Below are 23352 nucleotides of genomic sequence, written 5' to 3' on the forward strand. Positions count from 1 at the left end.
TACTATCTTCCGTCGCTCGGTTTTATGACCCAATGGGCTTGGTAGGTCCTGTAGTCACCAGGGCAAAGATCCTGTTGCAGAAGCTGTGCCGAGAAAATTTGTCATGGGATGAAAGCCTTCCTCAATCCCTTCTCTCCGAGTGGTTGCAGTTCTGTTCCAGTTTTGACCAAATTCAGCGAATTAAGTTTCCTCGGTTAGTCATTCCCTGTCAAGAAAGGCTGGAGGTCCACGGATTTTGCGACGCTAGTTTAGATGCGTATGGAGCGTGCGTGTATGTATTGTCAGGTTCTGATTGTCGGCTGTTATGCTCAAAGAGTCGAGTGGCACCCATTAAAACTCAGACAATACCGAAGCTAGAGTTATGTGGAGCTGAGTTGCTAGCAAGACTAATGGCTGAAGTTGCTGATCTTGGGACATATAAAGGAGATTATTATTGTTGGTGTGACTCCTTGGTTGCCCTATCCTGGATTCAAGATGAACCTGCTCGATTTAACGTGTTTGTTTCTAATCGCGTTTCTTCCATTCAGGAGCTCACCAAGGCAATGAAATGGCTTTATGTTCCTACTGCCATCAACCCAGCCGATCTACTGTCCAGAGGTTCTCTTCCCACTGAGCTATTAAACTCCCAGCTTTGGTCCCAAGGCCCTCCATTCGTGGTTCCTTTTGGAACCTCCTCTTCGTGGTTCCAAGGATGATTGGCCCATTGCTGTTGTGGCCGAAAAGGCAGCCATCGAACTTCGCGCCAGGACTTTATTGGCTACGGCTCCACCCAGGGATATCGCCGCATTGTCAAAGTTTGCCAACTCGTTTCCCTCCCTACAGAGAGTGTTCGCCTACGTCTTCAAGTTTTGCCGTCGCATCCGTCACGAAGGGATTTCTGTTCAGGATCTCAAAGGAGGAACCCATCTACTGTTGCGCGCCGTCCAGCTTGCCGAGTTTAAGGAAGAGATAAGCTTACTAAAGTCACGCAGATTGGTTCCGCCCTCAAACCCTCTGGCCTCGCTTGCTCCCTTTGTGGATAATGATGGTTTGCTTCGTGTTGACGGGCGATTGCGGAACTCTGCGTTGGATTTTGACGGACGTCATCCGATCATCCTTCCCAGAGGCCATCCCGTCACTTCGGCCATAGTGACTCACTTTCACGAGAAGAACCTGCATTCTGGTCCTCGGGCACTAGTGGCGAAAATCCGTTCTCAATACTGGCCCATTGGGGGGAGGAAGACCGTTTCAAGGGTTGTGAACAAATGCGTACGTTGTTTTCGCGCAAAGCCTCGTCTACTGGAGCATGTTATGGCCGATCTTCCGACCGAGAGAGTTGCAGGATTCCAATGTTTTGATGTCACTGGTGTGGATTTTTGCGGACCGTTTTTCTACAAGGCAGAGACTCGGAATAAGGGCCCTATTAAATGTTATGTAAGCGTATTCATCTGCTTCAGTACGAAGGCAATCCATTTGGAGTTAGTTAAGGACCTTTCCACCGCTTCGTTTCTGAGCGCCCTCCAACGGTTTATTTGTACGCGACGTAAACCCAGACAGATATGGTCGGATAATGCCACCAATTTTGTGGGTGCCAAGAATGAGCTTGTGGAGTTGAAGCGAAGATTCCTCAGCCAGGAGCACCAGGCTTCTCTGCACGATTTTTGCCTGTCTGAGTCTATCGAGTGGCGATTTATTCCTCCACGCTCTCCTCATTTTGGTGGTCTATGGGAAGCAGCAGTGAAAACGGCTAAGCACCATCTTCATCGTGCAGTTGGTCCCGCAGTTCTTGGCTTTGAAGAATTAAGGACTTTGTTGTGCCGCATCGCCTCAATTATTAATTCTCGGCCCCTTGTGTCGATTTCAGAGAATCCTGCGGATCTAGATGTCCTGACGCCGGCTCATTTTTTAAATGGCGGACCGCCTTCAACATTCATCGAGCCGGACCTTACTGCGCTAAACTTTAATCGGCTGGATGGGTGGCAGAGAGTCTCCTTCCTGCAGCAGGTTTTCTGGGCTCGTTGGAAGGAGGAGTACCTTACGCTGTTGCAGCAGCGTTCCAAATGGCGCACCCCTGGCCCCGTAATTGCTGTTGGAGACATAGTCCTGGTGAAGGATGAAAATCTACCCCCAATGAAGTGGCCTCTGGCCAGGATACTGGAGCTGGTTCCTGGGCGTGACGGAGTGCACCGTGTGGCCGTTCTCAAAACAGCGGTGGGAGTGACTAAGCGTGCGGTGTCACGGCTGTGTCTGCTGCCTGTCAAGGATTCGGTTGAAGATTCAGCCTTCAACGGGGGGAGGATGTTGAGCCAAGCAGACAAGGGCGAAGCTGCTAAATAAGTCACATATGTTATAAATCTGAGTAGCAGCGGCGGGTTATCGGCAGTTCTGGTTTTTGTTTACTTCTCCCCATTCGCATGCGCTTTGCTGGTATTTGTAGCGCATGCGCTTTGGGGAGCTTTTTTGGAGAGCTGCTGCACACCAGCAAATCTTGCATTTGTGTGCGTTCGTATTGCTAAGTTCGTATTGCTAAGCTTGGGTACTTGTATTATTGTATTGATTGGAACAGCTGCAAGTTGGGTTAGAGTTGAACCCTTTAAAATAAAAACTGAATTTGGAGTGAAATTAAACATTGGAATTTTAATTCATTTGGACGCTATTAACAACTATTAATAGCGCAACACTAACCAAATTCCAAAACCTTTGTAAATTAAAAATACGTATAACTTCAGAGCCACTGAAGCTATCAAAAAATTCTTTACAAGAAAAACAACAAAAAAATCAGTCACGTGCCGAACAAGAATATTTTTTATATGCAATTTTGTACACCTATATAGCATATTATCGTCACTAAAATTGATATCACATATTTTGGGTTTCGCATGCAGGTTCGTCAACGGTACTTTACCTCGTCAAGAGGTTCTTTTATATGATTTTGGGTTTAAGGAAAAACTCGAAATAATTTTATTGAATTTATTATAGGTGGTTAAACAATATTTTCGTCAATTAAATTGGAGTTTTTAATCTCATATTTTTAAAAAGTCATGGCTATCTAAAACTGTTTCTTTGTTCAAAACGTATCTATTGCAGGTTCAGCTTGTTTAGTAAAGCTTTACAGAAGTTATATTATCTATAGAATATAACTTCTAAATATATAAATATTGTAGGGATATAATAAATGTCCCTTGAAGAAGAACACCAACACTTTGCTTTTTATAATTTTATTATTTCTGATTTGATCTGTTTCGGATCGCTGCTGGTGTCAGACTGGCTCCGCTCTCATCCCGCGATCTGCATCCACGTTCATAACTCTTTGAAAGAGCAATGAGAGCGATGAGAGCACAAGGGAGAGAGAGCCAGAACCGACAACAAGCAACGACACCGACTTACACTAACAGTTTACAGTTATGCCATACACTTACAGTTAATATATATATACATTATGTAGCAATCCTGCTACAATTCGGCCGTCCTGACATTTAAAGATCCCCTGATCTTGTGATATTTCACAATTGATTCTTACATTTATTTGAATTAGATACTATTAGTTATTTATTTACAACAGATTACATAATATTTGAGCTTCATCTTCGTTTACCTATCCAATGTTTAATGTTCTGACTACTCCAAGCACCTTGATATGGAATACGTGACAATTGAAAACCTTCAAAATCTTTAATTAAATACCTATCATTTCCTAAAACTTTGTCTATTTGGAATGGACCCTTATGTTTGTGTATTAACTTTCTTGCAACGCCAACAGTACAATCAAAATTCTTAACCACAATATAGTCACCTACCTTGTATTCTGAACTCGCTTTCTTTTTCTCATTTTAATTTTTTTCATTGTCTTTCTGCAACTTTGTTTGACACTCTGTTCCTTTTTTCCTAATTTAGTCTAAATTCCTAACATTATCAGTATTATCTAATTCTTCTAACTTTTGCCTTAATTCATCTATAATTTTTGTGCGATTCCAAATAACATTTTACTCGGCATTTGCGCAATGCTTCTCTGCTTTGTATTGTTTAACGAAAACTCAAAATCTTCTATAACTGTATCCCAATGCAATCCCTTTTCGGAGTCTGCCAATTTCGCTATCATCGGTCCTATTATTCGATTAATTCTTTCCACTTGACCATTAGCTTGAGGTGACCCTGTTGCTATTTTTACGTGCTTAACATTATAATCTTCGAGAAATTTCTGAAAATCCTCAGATGTAAAACAACTGCCCCTTTCCGAAACGATATAAGTCGGTCTATAATACGATCTAAAATAATCTTTCAATGCTATAATAAGTGTTTGTTGTTTTTGTTGCATATAACCTAACATATTTTGTTAACCCGTCTATGACCACAAAAAGATGTTTTTTTGACCTTTCCTTATCCACTGGCCCGTAGTGATCAATATGTATGATCTCGAATGGTGCATTCGCTTTTGGAATGCTGTGTAAAAATCCTTTTTCCTTTCCTGACTTTGGTGAAAATGCTACACACCTCAAACAATTATCAAAATGTCTAACAACTTTCTCTTTCATATTTGCAAACCAATACGTCCTAAAAATTGCATTCATAACCTTATCTCTACCTAAGTGACCTAACTCATTGTGGTATTTATACAGTATCTTGTCTTCCATTTCTTCTGGAACATAAAACAACAATTTTCCATCAATTTTGCTTTCCTATAAATTACTCCATTTCTCATCTCAAACATTTTGTCATCTTCTTTTTCTAACCTTATTCTAATATTCTTTAACTTTTCATCTTTCGCTTGACATTTTATTAAATTGTCTTCAAAACTCACCGTTTCTACTACACATATGTTAGTATTCCTACTATTCATATAGTCTTCAGTATTAGTATTAGTATTCATATAGTCTTCCGTCTGACTTTGCCGTATCCCGACGTGTTTTTTGCGATTGCTCTCATCTTATTACCTACATATATCTACATATATCTTTGATACGAGACTCCTCTTTCCGCGTATCATTGTCGGAGATAATTGACTTACATAGTTCATTATCCACACACTTTTTAAAAATAATATTATTCTTCAATATTACTTCTGCCGTGCTCTGCGAATATTCATATATATATATTCCTGAGTCTATTCTCCGATCGAGTAATCCCGTTATATCATTGTTACTCTGAAGCGGTTATTCGTCACATTCGTATCTCTTTTGTTACGTATTCTCTTCGACGTGCTTGATCCGAACGTGCCTCTCTACCACTGAACTCTTTGAACTCTACCATTGAACTCTTCTCGCTCTCACTACAGTGGACAAATCTCAGTCAATAATGAGTCTAATTTGCACTGCTAAGAAATGCGAGTTTGGAGGATCCATCACTGGAGATTCGTATCTGTCCTGCTGGCTTTGCAACAACTGCTCACATATTAAATGTGCTGGTGGTGGGCACAATGGACGGATAAGCGATCTCATCACTAAGAATATTGGTCTGACATGGTCTTGTATTGCCTGCAGAGAGATTGAGTCTGAGATGCGGACCTTCATGAAGCAGACGAGAAACGGTTTTCTTGATGTCCGTAAGCAGTTTCCTGCACTTAATGAGCAATTCCTTACTCTTGAGACCCAATTTCTTGGTCTCAAGTTACTAAGTGAATCTCCAAGGAGAAAAATTCCGAATAATAACCCGATGGCGGTCAATCTATTGGCCACTCCTGCTTCTCATGTGATTCATTCGGATAAATTCTTAACTCCTAATACTTCATCGCCTCCTGTTGTTCCTGTGGAAGTGATCCATTCACCAAGTCTGCCAATGGAATCGTCAATGAGTCTTGTTCCACCTATTGTCCTGGATCCTCCATCGTTGGAAAACCTCCAGGTTCCTGTGGCTCCGTCACCTAGGCCTATCACTGGTGTGGCGCCTGAGTTAAAATCCTCTGGGCTTTCGCTGAGAGCTGTTGCACCTCGTAAAGCCATATCTGTATCCCGCCTCATGCCGGATGCCACTGTGGATGATGTCAGGAGTCACCTCTTAAAACATCTTAAGGTAGCTCCTAATGATTTAGCGGTCTTTAAGTTTAATTTTAAACATAAGCGTAGCATATCCTCTTTCAAAATTGTAATTCCTGAAACCTACTTTGAAAAAGCACTTGATCCGTCAGCCTGGCCCGAGCACAGTATTATTCACGAATTTTTAGCTAAAGACCCTCTGAATCACAACTTTGCCGATTCAGCTCCAAAAATCTGAGTAATAATGTTTTTTCTTGCTGCTACCAAAACGTTCGAAGTATTCTGGGTAAATTGAGCCAATTTTTTACTAAGAGTGCTTCTTTTGAATTTGATGCTATTGCACTTACTGAAACCTGGCTTAATTCCTCTGTCTCTGATTATGAAATTTTTGTTCCAAACTACACTGTGTTTCGATTGGATAGGCCTTCTTTCGGTGGTGGTGTCCTCATTGCTGTTAGTATTAAATACTCGGCTGAACTAATCACTTTCCCGAATCAGTTTGGAATCGAGTTTATCGCAGTAAAAATAACTGTTGGTCCGTCTCATATTTTCATGACCTGTTCTTATATACCTCCATTGGTTGATGATACGGTATATTTTCATCACCTTAATGCTATCAAGTACGTTTTATCATCAGTCAATGAAAAAGCATACTTCCCCAAATCTCCTGGATCCCGTGTGAAGATGACAATTCCTTGCATTCTAGTTGCCATAACGACTTCATTGATGAATTAATTGAAATTGCTCTTTCCCAAATTAACCCCATCCTTAACACACTTAGCAGGTCCCTAGACCTTATTTTCTGTAATAGAATATCCTCTGTCACTGTAAATCGTTCTTCACCACTATCGCTTCCTGAAGATGTACACCATCCCACACTATTGGTTTCGGTGTTAATTGATGTCCCTAATATACATGCTAACTATAAGGCTCAGTATCGTACTAAATGTTTCCGAAAAACGGATTACAACGCTCTTCGCAATCATTTAGCTGGAATTGACTGGGAATATCTTTCATCTTTTAACTCTATTGATGCTGCTACTGATTCTTTTTATGATGTAATCCACAACGCGTTGGACAAATTTGTTCCAGTACTATCATCGTCTTCATAAACGAAACCGCCATGGTTTAACAAACACCTTTCTCGTCTTAAGAGCAGGAAATCTAGAGCTTACAAAATGTTTCTTAAGTCTGGATCTTTGTTTCATCAAACAAACTTTCTTTACATTGGTAACCAGTTTATTCTTCTTAATAATCAACTTTATAAGCGTTACATCGTAAATTGTAAGGCTAACTTCCGAAATGATCCGAGCTCTTTTTATTCGTTTGTCAATATGAAACGTAAATCCAGTCTTTTTCCTCCTTCCCTATCTTATAAAAATATTTCTGATTCCTCAGATCATGGTATTGCAAATCTCTTTGCATCATTCTTTCAATCAACTTATTCGTCTGATTCTTATAATTTAAATTCTACATATCCTTATCATATTCCGTATATAAACAATATCTACTTGTCTAAATTTAATCATCTTGATGTTTCTAATGCTCTTTCAACCTTGGATATCTCTTTTTCTGCTGGTCCTGATAACGTCCCGAGCTGTATTCTTAGGTACTGCTCCGATATCCTATGCCTATTCTATATCCTCTTACTACCCTATTCAATTTATCTTTGGACCTTTCATGCCTTCCCAAGAGATGGAATGAATCTTTTATTATTCCACTTCATAAGAAAAGTTCTAAAATACTTATTGATAACTACCGTGGTATTGCTAAACTTTCTGCTATTCCCAAGCTGCTGGAGAAAATGGTTACATTGCAACTGCAACATCATTGCAAAAGCATAATTTCCTCCACCCAGCATGGTTTTGTCAAAAATCGTTCTACATCAACCAATTTGCTAGAATTCACTTCAATCGTCCATAATGGTTTTTTCAAACGAATGCAAACCGATGTTATTTACACCGATTTTAGCAAAGCTTTCGATTCTGTTAATCACCGTCTCCTTCTCCAGAAACTTTATCTTATGGGTTTCCCTCCTAATATCATAAAGTGGATGACTTCATATCTATCTAATCGTACGCAGCGGGTTTTGTTCAAGAACATCACATCTCAAGTTATAAAAGTAACATCGGGTGTTCCGCAAGGCAGTCACTTAGGACCTCTTCTGTTTATCTTCTTTGTTAACGACTTGCCTAGTGTCGTGAGCTATGCTACTACACTTATGTATGCTGATGATGTGAAGCTCTGTTTTTCTTACTCTGACCACTTTCTTCATAGACATCTACAGTTTGACCTTGACGAAGTATTCGTGTGGTGCTCTAATAATCTCCTCTCACTAAACTGCTCAAAATGCAAGGTTATGACGTTTAACCGTAGCACGCCTCATGTCATCTCGTACTCACTTGGGAATCACTTTTTAGATCGTGTTTCCTTAATGAATGATCTTGGAGTTCTTTTCGATCACAAGCTGTCGTTTAATGAACATATTTCTCTAACAGTTAATAAAGCCAGAGGAGTACTTGCATTTATCAAGCGCTGGTCAAAAGAGTTTGATGATCCCTTTACCACTAAAACGTTGTATATCTCTTTGGTTCGTCCGATCCTTGAATACTGTTCATGCGTTTGGAGTCCGCAGTATATGGTTCATCAAAGAAGTATTGAATCAGTGCAAAAGCAGTTTCTTTTATTTGCCTTAAAATATTTAAACTGGGACTCAGATGGTCTTCTTCCACCTTATCGTTGTCGGCTTAAGTTATTAGACCTGCCACCATTGCAGGTACGTCGTACTTGTGCTGGGGCTATGCTCCTTCATAAACTCATTCTTGGTCAAGTTGACTCTAATCTTTTACTTGAAAAAATCAAATTTTCTGTTCCAAATAGGTCAACCAGGTCCTTCCGACCCCTTTGGTTACCAATTTGTAGATCAAATTTTGCGGACCATGATCCTTTTCATGTAATTTGTAAAAATTATAATCTATTGTCCCATTTATTTTCCTCTGAATTATCCCTTGATGTAATAAAATCTAAATTGTTTGTTTTTCTTTTGAATAATTTTCCTAATTCTTAATTATAATTAATTAATTTTAATTTTAATTTTAAAATTGTATATATTAATAACAGATAATTGTTACTTCAATAAAATATATCCTACTTAAAGCATCTACATGTTGCATAAGCTTTCCCGATTTATGAACTAACTCAAAGTCATACTCGAGTAACTCTAACGCCCACCTCGCAACACGAGGGTTAGAGGGAAAGAATGGTTTGAGACTTAAAAAAATTTTTTTTTTCAGAAATTTTTTATATAATAGCACAATATCTCAGGAATATCCTTTTCTAGTTTCTTTCTATCCATATACTTTCAATTGCTTTTAAAACTTTAGACGCGTTTTTCTCAAAACAACTTTTTCAAGGTCGGTACGTAACTCAAAAAGCAATGCTCGGATCTAAATAAAATTTTTCACACATCTTTAATACAATAAATACTTGCGGATGAACGAACGCTTTTTTTTTAAATTTTTTTTTTACCATTTTTACGGGCAATAACTTGCTAATTTTTATGTAAAAATGGTACCTCCGACTTTACAACCGCGCCAAAAATTCAAAATCGTATATTTTTCAAAATGGTTTCGTTCATCCGCACAAGAAACTAATATTTTAAGTAAATCAACTCAATTTTTTTATTTTCGATAACACTGTAAGGCCAGACTTTACGAACCGCAAGATAATAATTTTTTGAAGCGACTCCGGCCGACTACCCGTCACGGGATAAATAATAATTATTTCATAACAAAAAAATTGCTTGATACTCTCCAAATATAGCCATGTATCGTGTAAAAAAATTTAATAATTATATTCACTCAGAAATGGAAAAAAAATCGCAAAAATCTGCTTTTTTCAGCCTCTGAAACCATCCTGCCCCCTTAAGTTCTATTCTGTTTAACGTCAACGTCAATGAATTACAATCAATAACAATTCTAAACCGTCTACCTTGCACATAAATTCGGAACCTTCGTATAAATAATGGCTAACGTTTGAAGTTCAAAGCTATGATATTTTGCTTCATCTTTCGTTGTAGCTTTCGAAAAAAAAAATATAGGATGCAGTTTCTTATCCTCTTTCCTCTGTAATAATACCGCACCAAAACCATGTGCACTTGCGTCTGTATGTAGTTCTACCTCATCCTTATAATAATATAAACCTAATACCGGTGCTTCTATGAGCTTCATTTTTAGCATTTCAAAACAATCTACTTTTTTCTTCAAACTCTTTTTCTTCAAACACGAATTCGCAATCTTTTTTCAACAAAACATATAATGGTTTTGCAATCCTCGAAAAATCCTTTATGAATCTTCTAAAATATGAACACAATCCTAAAAAGCTTCTAACTCCATACACTTTGTTGGGGACTGGAAAATTTCTGATGGCTTCAATTCCTTTATCATTTGCTTGTATTCCTTTACTCGACACCAAAAAGCCTAAGTATTGAACACTCGCTTGTAGAAACTCGCATTTAGCCATTCTTAGTTCTAATTTGTTTCTTGCTAATCTTTCAAAAACTTCTTTAAGTACACTCAAGTGCTCTTCCATTTCATTACTTGCGATCATAATATCGTCCATGTATATAATCACTTTTCCTTCTCTTCTCATGTCTGCAAAAATTTTATTGATAAATCTTTGAAACACCGCCAGTGCGTTATTTAGGCCCATTGGCATCCGCATGAATTCGAACTGCCCTAGCGGCGTCATAAATGAAGTATATTTAATTGATTCATTCTCAACCAACACATGAAAATATCCATGTTTAAGGTCTAATTTGGAGAATATAGTCTTATTTACTAATGTGTCCAATTAAAGATAATGGATAATTATCTTTAATCATTGTCTTATTAAGCTTCCTGTAATCCAAACAAAATCGCAAATCACCTGTTTTTTTCTTAGCTAACACTATTGGAGATGCATATTCTGATTCGCTCGGCCTAATAATTTCCTCTTTTAAGTACTCGTCTAATATGCTCTGTAACTTTTCTCTCTCTGTATAAGCTAACCGTCTCGGAGAACTGCTAGAAGGTTTCGAGTCATCCAACCTCAGCATTATTTCACACTTAACCTCTGTTTCCTTTGGTCTTTGTTTATTAACATAAAAATTTTCTATAATTTTAATAAATTGCTGTCTAACCTTATAATCCACTTGTTCACCAATTTTGTACTCTACAGATTCATCTTCAATATCAATATTCATCAGTTCCTTTTCCACTACATTTATGTCAACTTCCATTGCTTCTTGTAACCTAACTGCATTTCTAATCTTTTGTTTATTACTAACTATTACTTCTTTCCTTATTATCCGACTTTCATCACTACCCTTATTAACATCATTAATTCTTTTCTGTTCAGCATCAACTAACATCATTACTGTTTTTAACATTCTCTAACTTTTCTACCGTAACCAACTTCATGGTGTCAAGGACTACATCATGACTCATAGATTTGTTTGCCACAACAACTAAATAAAAATGTACTTTATTGAATTCTTTCTTTATATAACGTAATATTCTGCCATAAGTTTCCAAACAACTTTCATTTATTCCATGATATGAACTTAAAACTGGCATTTTACAAACATTTTCGGGTACTTTAGAATTTTTAATAAACGAAATTGGGCTTCCTGTATCTATGAGGCATTCTGTAATTAACTTGGTATTAGTATTATTCGTAAAGCAAATTTCAAAATATCTTACATAATTGTTCTTGACCTCGCTCTTAATTTTTTTTTTCAGGCACTTCGCCACAAAATGTCCCATTTCGCCACATGCATAGCACGATCCTTTCTCCCGTCTTGGCTTCCTGCACTCCTGCGCCCAATGTCCTTTAGCATCCTTTGTGTCACCATAAGATTTAGGCAACTTCACCTCCGCAAATGCACGTTTGATATGTGCAACATTTTCAAAACACTGAATATGTTCTTGATCACGCATCCTTGATTAGGAATTCCTTCAATGATGCGACTTATCATCTTATCAGACTTATCAGCGTTTAACTCCTCCAACGGTAGCATGATGCGTTCAGGATTTGCATGCAGCCACACGTTTGCTTTTCCTTTGATTTTACTAATCATCAACATCTTAACGTATTGTCCGCTAATTCCATAAATGGTTGCAATATTATTCATTTGCGTAATCCATTTACGTGCGCAAGTTTCGAATTCACTCACAACCTGTGTTGCCATGCCCAACAAAATTTCGATGCTTGGGTTGTGAAATTCCAGAATCTTCCACTTAGCAACGTTGCCTTTTTCATTTCTTCACTGGCGCCTGCTTTTGCGCCGCTGCTGCCGGCTTCATTCCTGTCATTGCGTGCATAATTTTCATCTTTGTCTTCTCCCTCGCCGCCGTCGTCATTGTTGTTTTCGCCGCCGTCTTTCTTGCTGCTCTCGTTTCCATCTTTGCTATTCCTTTTGCCTCCGTCTTTTTCGCTTCGATCGCCGCCACTTTTGCTCTCATTTTTATCGCCATCTTTTTCTTTAGATTCACCTCCGTGTTTGTCGTTTCCTTCGCCTCCAGCTTTGTCGTTGTTTTTGACTCCCTTTTCGTTAAGTAAGTAAAACGTTAAGTAGCCGTAACACACTTAACCACTTTTTTAATTGCGCAATTGATGCGTTGCTAACGTCCATTTTCGTTTTAGTTAATTGTTTATTTGGCACGAGATCGGCCCACTTCTGATTTTGTAGGGATATAATAAATGTCCCTTGAAGAAGAACACCAACACTTTGCTTTTAATAATTTTATTATTATACCCTTGCAGAGGGTATTATAATTTTGGTCAAAAGTGTGCAACGCAGTGAAGGAGACATTTTCGACCCTATAAAGTATATATATTCTTGATCAGGATCACCTCCTGAGTCGACATGAGCATGTCCGTCTGTCCGTCTGTCTGTCAGTCTGTCTGTCTGTCGGTTTCTACGAAAACTAGTCTCTCAGTTTTGGAGCTATCGAGTTGAAACTTTGCACACATCCGTTTTTTCCTTGCAGGTAGTATATAAGTCGGAACGACCGGGATCGGTCGACTATATCCTATAGCTGCCATATAACTGATTGATCGGAAATGCCATAACTTTGGTGTTTTTTAAGTTAGAGGGTTGGGACTTTCCACACATGTTATATTTGACCAAAATATGTTATGTATACAATTTCATAAGGATCGGCCGACTATATCCTATAGCTGTCATAGAACGATCGGAAATGGCATAACTTTGGTGTTTTTTTTAAGTTAGAAAGATGGGACTTGGTACAGAATACTCTTTGGGCAAAATAATTCAATAAGCCAAATTTCATAAGGATCGGCCGACTATATACGATCCGCTATATATCTAATATTATAAGATGCGTGGCGCCACCTAGCGGACTGCGACTCAACTGCAAGGGTATATCAACTTCGGCTCCGCCCGAAGTTAGCTTTCCTTTCTTATTTTTGATTTGATCTGCTTCGGATCGCTGCTGGTGTTTGACTGACTCCGCTCTCATCGCGCGATCTGCATCCACGTTCATAACTCTTTGAAAGAGCAATGAGAGCGATGAGAGCACAAGGGAGAGAGAGCCAGAACCGACAACAAGCAACGACACCGACTTACACTAACAGTTTACAGTTATGCCATTCACTTATAGTTTATATATATATACATTATGTAGCAATCCTGCTACAATATATATCAATATTTGTATTATCTATAGAATACAAAGTAGTCAATATGCGACCATACATTTCACACCCAATGAGATTTAAACTGTCTGAGATTTGGACATGCCTCCACCTACTGTAAAAGTCCGAAAACATGCGTCAATTGCTCTGAAAAATTTCTATGTAATCGCATTGGAGAAAAGACAGTATCGATTTACCCCAGGCAACATATGAAAGATTAATGGAAAGGGATTGTGGACGGCCACCTTCTTGATTTGGATCCTAAAAATTTCTATAAATGGACATACTAGCGATCGATTTCAGGTCGTCAGACCAGTTACCAGGATGCCTGGCAACGACTAAAGAATCAATACCAAAATGAACGGCTGTTGATTAAATCCGCGATCCAAAAGCGTTTTTAGGACACCCCAGAACAAATGCACAGCTTACATGATATCGGACTCCGAACAGTCGCCACTCTCAACGCAATCACAGAGTCAACAGACAACTGGGAGCCAATCTTGATACATCATTGAGGAATGGTTGGACCCACACACGCTGTCATATCTAGAACAAGCCATCACCGATCCAACCAATTGACAATCTCTGAAGCAGATGTTAGACCACATTGAGCGTCAGGCAAATAGTCAAGTAACAATCCCAACAATCCGATTGGAGTCATCAACCCTAAACATCGCTGCACTGGGAGAAACAACTAAAAGATCACGAAAAAGGGCTGTGATGACCCTATCATCATTAACCACTGATTTCCAAAAAAAATTAACGTAGTTGTACTTCGCGCGGTTCCCACTGCATACGTACAGCCCACCTCCCGCCCAACCGACCGAGGGGCGCCTGGTGCATAACGTACGGCTCGAATCGCGGGAATAAATTCGAGTTAGTAAATATAAGTTTAAAGTTTAAATAGAAGGATTATAAAGAAAACGAGGAAGAATTAGTGTGCTCTTGAAGGTAATTTAAAATGTAGGTTTTCATATTTGACAGGGATGAAAGAGAAATAATATGATACAGATCATTATAGTTCGAACATAAAATCCTAAGGGGATCATGCTGTGCATATGTCGATCTACAATGGCTTAAGAATAAAGGACTAAAGTTTCTGGTCCTTCTATTCGGAATACTATTAGTAAGTGCTGGCTATCTACATCACCATTAATAAGGTTGTGTAGGAAAACGACACCCAGCATTGTTCTACGATTTGTTAAAGAGGGTAAGTTTATTAGTAGGAGTCTACTATTATACGAAGGTAGGTGAAGATTTGCGTCCCAGTTAAGTCCTCTAAGAGCAAATAATAAGAAGTTCTTTTGTACGGATTCTATGCGGTCGTGATGCACACCATATTGGGGACACCCGACACATGAACCGTACTCCAGTATCGGACGGACCAAGGATATAAATAAGCTTTTAGTAATATAAGGGTCGTTAAATTCTTTAGCCCATCTTTTAATACAACCGAGAACACCTTTAGCCTTATTAACCATTGAAGAAATATGGTCGGAAAATTTAAGTTTTATGTCTAAAAGGACACCAAGATCATTAACCTGAGTTAATTTTTCTAAGGCAATCCCAGAGAGATAGTACGAAGCCTGGTGAGGACTAGTACGATAAAAAGACATAAGTTTGCATTTTGATCCATTAAGTATTAAGTCATTAGCTAAACACCATTTTTGAAAATTATCAAGATCGGACTGCAGTCTGTTTTGGGCAGACGGGAAGTTATATTGCAGACAAAGCTTAACATCGTCTGCGTACATTAGTACCAGCGCGTTCGTTAAGGATGGGGGCAAGTCATTTATAAAAGGAGTGCATAGAAATGGGCCAAGATGGCTTCCTTGAGGGACTCCAGATGTGGTACGGACTAAGCGGGAGTATTGATTTTTAAAAAAGACTCTTTGAGTTCTTCCATTTAAATAGCTGGAGATCCACGTAATGAGGTCGGTTGAGAATCCCAAAAGATTTAGTTTACCCAATAAGAGTGAGTGATTAACTGAATCAAATTCTTTACTAAAGTCTGTGTAAATAACATCAGTTTGAAGTCCCTTTTGGAAGCCATCTAAGACAAATGATGTCAACTCCAATAAATTAGTGGTGGTAGAGCGACGCTTAATGAAACCATGCTGACATGGAGAAATTATTGATGAGCATAGGTGTTGCAAATGAGGAGTTATTAATTTTTCGAATAACTTTGGAATCGCTAATAATTTTGAGATGCCTCTGTAGTTAGCAGCATCGGATTTTTTCCTTTTTTTGTGCAGAGGAATTATGAAAGATTCCTTCCATTTGAAGGGGAAAATCAAAGATTCCAAAGATAGGTTGAAAAGTTTTTGAAGAGGTTTGCACAGAGCCCTAGCACAGTATTTTAGCACACAGCCTGGTAATCCGTCGGGGCCTGGCGAATAAACTGGTTTTACCTTTTGAAGATCCAATAATATATCGTTTTCAGAAAGAAATGGAACAAATACCAACGATTAGTTGGTTGAATGTTGTAAACGTATGGCTGATCTGAAGTTTAAGGAGGTAAATACGTTGTTTGGAAAAATTTTGCGAATAAATCGGCAATGGCCTGATCCGAAGTCGCTGATAAATTTTGATATGTAAGTAGGGAAGAACACAATAAATGTTTACGTTTCATGTTTACAAAGTTATAAAACAGCTTTGGATCCTGAGTGAACTGAATCCGACAGCGGCGAATATAATTTTTATAACATTCGGCGTTATGCACGGTGAAATTTAGCCGAGCTATTAAGTATCTTGAGAAATCTATGCTGCTACAGGTTCTTTTATATTTATTTAAAACCTGTCTTTATCTGTTTTTAATTTTGTTCGGCACCTTGGAAACCAAGGAGGAATATTTGTAGCGGACGGATATTTTCACGGCACACTTAAGTCAAAAATTGAATTTAATGTCAAATAAAATTTATGTAGGATGATATTTATATCAGTGCATGCCAGAATATCGGACCAGTCAAAAGTATCGATTAACAAATTAAGTTTACGAAAATCAGCCTTACGAAAACAACGAATCTTCTTTGATACGCAGGAAGGCTTCCTATTGACACCAGAATTGGTTTCAATTGAAACTTCAAGCGTAGGGTGGTATGGATCTTCAGGGGTTGAGAGGGGCAAAGCTCTGGAAAGTGTGGTACCATCTGGATCAGATACAAAACATAAGTCAAGAAGCCGACCTAACGAATTTCTAACATGGTTGATCTGGCCTAGGGACAAGTCAAAGATGCCCGCTGTGAAATCATGATGGGTGGAAACTGATTAGAATGTTAAATTTTCAGTAATTGACCAATTGAGTTCTGGTAAATTAAAGTCGCCAAGAAATACCAGAAGGTCAATATCTGACATAAGATTGGAAACAGACTGTATAGCCTGTTTCCACTGTATGGTGGAATGTAAGAACATGTAATAAACAAAGATTGAGCAGACAATATGACTTTAACGCAAATGAATTCGAAATCACCAAACTCAGGTAACTTTACCTCTTCAGAAACGAAATTGGAGTCAATAGAAATTAAGCCTCCTCCTCCTCTTCGCAGAGGTCGGTCACGTCTAAAAGTGGTGTACCTACTTGGAAAAACTTCGGAGCAGAAGATCTCCGGCTTTAACCAAGTTTCAGTAAAGACTATAGTATGGGACGCAAAGGAAAGACTATCAGAATAGAGTCTAGGGAGCTTGCTATGTAGACCCCGACAATTCTGATAGGTAAGATTGATAGAAGATGTTAGTTTTTTGAAGAGTCGGATTGGACAGATGTTGGGAGCTTCACTCCAGCAGGCTTCGAATTTTTTTTTCTTTACCTTACTCGTCTGATGCTCTTGTACAAATATGTCCTCTGGCCAGAAGCCAGGCGAACATAGCGTCACAAACATCGGCACTGGCACACGTATCATGAAGGCTGACATGCGCCTCGATTAGGAGTATTTAAATTTCCTAATGTCTTCCACTCTAATAACGGCCTTGGTTTTGGCTTTGATATAAGCCGAGATATCAATCTCCGAGGTATCAGGGGCATTCAAATAGAATTTATCGCAAGCGCAAAAAATAATCACGACCGTTCGCTATTAAGTAAAGGAAGAGAGTAAGTACTATCGGAAACGATGGAAATCAACCATCCCACCCTATTCAAGCACCAAGAAATATCTCACCTCAGTTGTGCTTTGCCGTTCCTGAATTTACGCAGCCCCAGAATATTGACCTGTTGTTGGGCGCCTAATTCGTCTCCCAGCTTATGAGGCCACAACAGGCATATTTGGGAGAAGGACAGCCATTGTGATTGTGATGGGGCCAGTGCGACCGGAATCAGCTCTTGATGTCAAGGCAGAACAAGTCGTCTTTAATACGGCGGCTTTGGCACCGGAAGCTAACGAGCCACGAAAGGGTAGCGGTGAAATCGCATCGGAACAAAGTTTTTTGCATCGGCAAAGAGCAAATAGTAAATCCTGGAAGATTACAGAATTCCCCGCTCATGGCGGATCAACAAGGAGAGCCGCAGACGGACCCTGAACCACAAGCCCAAGTTTTTTAACTCACGACTGAAGAGCACAGAGGGTAAGGGACAATTGTAGTGTATAGTTAGTAAGAGCAAGTAGTCGTACGCTGCCGCGAAGGGTCTTAATGTCGGTATTCACCGTGGGATCGACGGGTCGTCGTTACCCACGGTACGTAGGAGGTTTCGGGGGCGTGCCCTTCTCGCTTTTCTCGGTTCTAAGCTCTTCGGGACGATGTGGGTTCTTCCTAGCTTCCTACATAACACCACTCTACGAGATGTTGTTCGCTTCCGTGGTCTTTACCCTCCCTGCCTTGATACCTCCATGTGAATCTATTTGGTATCCCTAGAGTAATGTACTGTACAGACACGACGGAGACAACGATTTCGGAGTTGTCTGAAAACTGCATCACAATAAACCCCAGACTCAGATAATACTCTTCAATTCCATTATCATATACTTTACCTTTACTAAATTAATTTAAAAAACACTTCATACGCCCTTGCACCATGTCAGAATATGGAAACTCATAATCAAAATTAAAGAACAAAAAAATGATGCTAAAAATTCATCTTACGTTATTTTAGCCTATATGTCATATTTACCAATTGTCACCGCATTCACTAATATATTATATATAAACACTAGAAAACTCGGCAAACGTTGTTTCGCCATGTATATTTTTTCTAGAAAATTTTTTTTTTGTTTAATAAGAATAAGATTATTCTCTCAGCGCAATGGAGTGGACAATATTCTTGGTTACTCCGTCTTTAGCCAGCATAAATAAACTGGATGGTTTTCCCACGCGAGAACATGCCACATAAAGTTGTCCGTGGGAAAAGCATGGTGTTTCCAAATCTAAGCCACATAAAGATAATGTTTGGCCTTGTGACTTATTGACCATCATAGCGAATGCCAATTGAATTGGGAATTGAGTCTGTAGGAATCATAGGGATTCGTGACAATAACACATTTTCGCCTAGAAACTTTCCATTCAAAATGCTGGCTTCAATGATATTTTTTATTAATTTATTAATTACTAATCGTGTACCATTACACAGCCGTGGTGGGTTCAAGTTACGAAGTAGAATGATCGGAGCTCCAACCTTCAATTGTAAATGGTTGTGGAGTCCTCGCCACCCATAAAGTAGATTTGTAAAAATTTATGAGATTCGTTCAGCATTGGCAGCAATAAGCCCACTTTGTAATACTCTTGGCCTTTGATTTTGAACGTGGAATTGTTGACCGTTTCCAGCAATATTGTTAACTATTTCTATTGCTCCAAACGATGTCATTTGGAAGAATGAATTGAATGTACGAATTGACTTCAGGAACAGTAGAAGTAAACCCCGCAATGGTTCAGGTGGTGTTTCAATTTCGGGTAGTTGTACTTTTCCTGATGAGCAAAACATCCCAAGTGGCTCATTTTTTAATTTAAGTGCATGACAATACAGGCATTCCTTATCCAGAGTACCAATAAACACCTTGGAATGAGCAGAATACTCAACATCAGGTTCGTACTGGAATGCTAATGGAAGAAATGTTCCTGATGTAAATGCTCGATGAACTTGTTGGTCAATTCCTCTAAGTCGATTAACTATGAATCTGCGTGCTTCTCTTCGTTGCAGTTGTCTTTCTTGATTACGTTCATCTCGTGCCTCTTGCGGTTCTGATTGAGGCAACTGCGCCTTGTTCACACGCACATTTGCATTATCTTCTTCAATTTGTACGCCTGATCTTCATGCCCTTCTATCTCGCGCGGTTGTGGATTTGACCGTCCGACGACTCAAATTGGCTCCTTTGCCTTTTCTTGGCATTGCGAAAGTAATACGTATAACCGTCACAGGTTGACACGATTGTTCACAATACAAAATGGCTGAAAATGTATAGTGCGTAAGATAGGGGAACGGAGTGACGACTGAAGCGGGGATAACTGATCGATTGATACTCGTATTTGAGCGGATTTGTATAAAAAAATTACGGGTGAACCACCCTTAACATTTAGGGGGATGAAAAATATATGTTGTCCAATCCTCAGCCCTAACGAATATACCCACAAAATTTAATGAAAATCGCTCGAGCCCTTTCGGAGAAGTAGAGCTACTAACACCGTGACATGAGAATTTTATATATTAGATATATGTATAAGTTATCTCCCGGCACTGCCAAGCCCCCTTCCTGCTCAGCACTGTGCGCCCCCTGTCCGACTACGCCTCAAACTCTTGCTTAAACCAGAATCCACAGCATAAGCAATATTCAATATTCATGTGGTATGGGTTTAACTACGCCGGATATATTGCAAGATTGCAACTATGTTACGCTAACGAGAATGTTGCAAGAAAGTTAATACCACACCCGGAGTGTTACGCTGACTCTTGGCACCGGAAAGCTGACACCACACCGGACACCAGTGGTGTCCGCACCACACAGAGTTGGAGTGGGAGATCAGGCGATATTGAACTAACGACCGGAGGGCCAGAACTCAGTGCAGTCAGTCTATTTTGGACCAACAAATCGCCAAGATGATACTTCTCCGAATTCCTAAGAATACTTTCCCAAATAAATTGTTACAATAAGTTACTTCCACAATAAATTGTATTTTCAACGTCACAAGAATATGACCCGACTCCTCATCATCAGGTGATCAATAAATGGACACCTAAACTCATATATAGATACATATTTTCTTTTTACGGACTTACGCTTGTTTTCGGCGATGCAGGTTCGTTAGGCCCATTGAAGGTGCAGATTCCTGTAAAAATGTTGCTTCTAGCGTTGCAAGTGAAGGCAGGTGGAGGTTGTGTCGTGCATGTGCAGTTACATTTACACTAAATGGAAGTAGAAATTACCCTAAAAAAATGTCTCTAACAAAATCTCAATTCTAATTTCAATTAATCCAACGCATTGAGACTTCTCACATTCTAGTTCGTGATTGCTTTTCGGTTGCTCGGTTCGCTGCGGAGCGTGCGAAGTGGAAGAATAGGATGAAATGAAATGAAAAAGGGACCGTGAGGAATCCATGCCCCGGGGCCCGACATGGCTTCTCGACGGCCTTGACACCGGCACAAGGATAAGTGAGTACCAAATTTGGCTGCTTTAGTAAACTGCTGCTTTAGCCGACTCTGCTTATGGCTCTGTTACGTCATCAGTTCGAGGTTAGGTTGCCACGTGTACTCGGCTTCTTACGCTGGATCTCTTTCCACTCCTTTTCACCTTACTTCCCGACCGGTTGCCTTTGTTTCAGCCAGTGACAACTTGCCACATCGATGGAAAAGCGCGAAAACGCTACGTGACGTGCGCGAGGCTAACCAGTCGGTGGTAATCACACTACAGGTTGCTTTCTCACTGTAACACAAATATGTCTCACTAAGCTGTTCACTATCTATTCACTATATTTACCTTTCAGCAATGTTAATATTCCCAACTAATCCTGATGAACGACCTGTGGGAAATTTGGTAAATTTCAAAGCTGCTTTGGCACGTGGTTGCTTCCTTTGTTCAATTTACGCTGGTCAGTAATTTTAGAACGTCTGGTGCTCTTCCTATTGCCAATTCAAATGAACGACCTGACAATAAGCTAAAATTCGTTGCTACGCAACTGTGAAAATCTCAAAAACTTCCAATAACGGGACAATTTCTGATCTCCGTTTGTATCTGTCTCTCAGCGCTCTCGCATGCGTATGCCAGAAAGAGAGCATACCAAGGTGTCTCCGTGTGCCAGAGCGGGACGATTATATTGCACTTGTCGCTACGCTCCGTACCCTACATTTCGAATTCGGTATTTCCGACTATCCTTGGTGAAGGCTGATACAAAATAATTTCTTGGATCTTCTTCTTCCTACCTCTTTGACCCCCACACAGTAAACAAGGGAATTCTAGGAGATGAAGTCACCTCCAATTCAAATCCTCCTCCTTCTAGTCACTTACTAGTGCCAATACCTAATAACTCAGCTCTAAAAGACGGCACCAGAAATAGAAATCAGCAATATCAGCGGTACGAATGACTGATTGACCGGAGCAAGCAAACCAGCGAGCAGAGCAGAAACCCAATATCATATGATTTGAGTCAGAAGACCCAGACCAAGTACAAAGCATCCGTTAACATTGACCTTTCCAGCTAACCTTAGTTAAGTTACAACTTATGTAATTATTTGATCTTATAAAAAATCACTTGCAGATCAGAGTAAATCGGTTCGTTACTCAATGTCAAGTAACGGCACTTAAAACCAACCTACTTCGAGTGTTGCTCCCGTGAAACGGACTACAAGTAAATAGTACCCTTCTTAACCAACTTACTTCCAGTGTTGCTCCTGTGTAAACGGAGCACAAGTAAAACTGTCGTCGTCGAACCTACTTCGAGTGTTGCTCCTGTGCAAACGGACCACAAGTAGGACCCTCGTTACATAACCTACTTCGAGTATTGTTTCCGTGAAACGGACCACAAGTAGGACCTGCCGATACGTAGCCATCACTGAGTGTTGCTCCCGTACAACGGACCGCCAGTAGGACCTGCCGATACGGAATCAGCCGAAACCCCATACCTCTGCACTTGATGACAACCAACCAGGACTTCCAGTATCTCACCTCAACCTCTGCCTGATCACAGCAAGCGCCTGTTCAACCCGAGCACACCATTGAAGATCCCAGGTACATTTAGTCAAAACTTTTATACGTTCTTTGACTACGACTCCGGGACCTACCGTTATGCCTGCGAGTTCCAGTTCGACGTAGTGGCCGCAAAACGCTCTACGGACGAACATGCTTATTATTTCATGTTATTATCCTAACATGCTAAAAATATTACAATTAAACGTAAATGGTTATCTCAAAAAGTATAACCACCTAAAAATACTCATAAAAAAACACAACCCTAAAATAATATCCATTCAAGACACACACCTCTATTCTCCCAATATTCCCCATCTCAATTAAATTCACTCTCTACAACATAAATAACTCGAACAACCTTTATGGCATAGAAGCTCTCCTACATCACAACTTCTTACAACAATAACAAACCCACTCAATCGCCGTAACTGTACAATCTAAAATTCAATTCACTATCATTTCTTACAAAATGACACTTACAACAATATTCTCAACCCTCTTCCAATAACAGGCGATTGGGCAAAAGTTGGGGATCACAAAATAATAACTTACGAGGAAACTTATTGATTAAATTTATAAACCAATCCCTGCTTACCAAACCT

The 23352-nt window shown here is 39.5% G+C and overlaps 1 protein-coding gene across 1 annotated transcript in view; it reads left to right on the forward strand.

Annotated features, from left to right (window-relative positions):
• Positions 1 to 23352, forward strand: part of LOC123257601 — a 52261-nt gene that overhangs the window by 1191 nt on the left and 27718 nt on the right. The window lies entirely within an intron of this gene.

The sequence above is a fragment of the Drosophila ananassae genome, chromosome XR (genome assembly GCF_017639315.1).
Source record: "Drosophila ananassae strain 14024-0371.13 chromosome XR, ASM1763931v2, whole genome shotgun sequence".
Classification (NCBI taxonomy): Eukaryota; Metazoa; Arthropoda; class Insecta; order Diptera; family Drosophilidae; genus Drosophila; species Drosophila ananassae.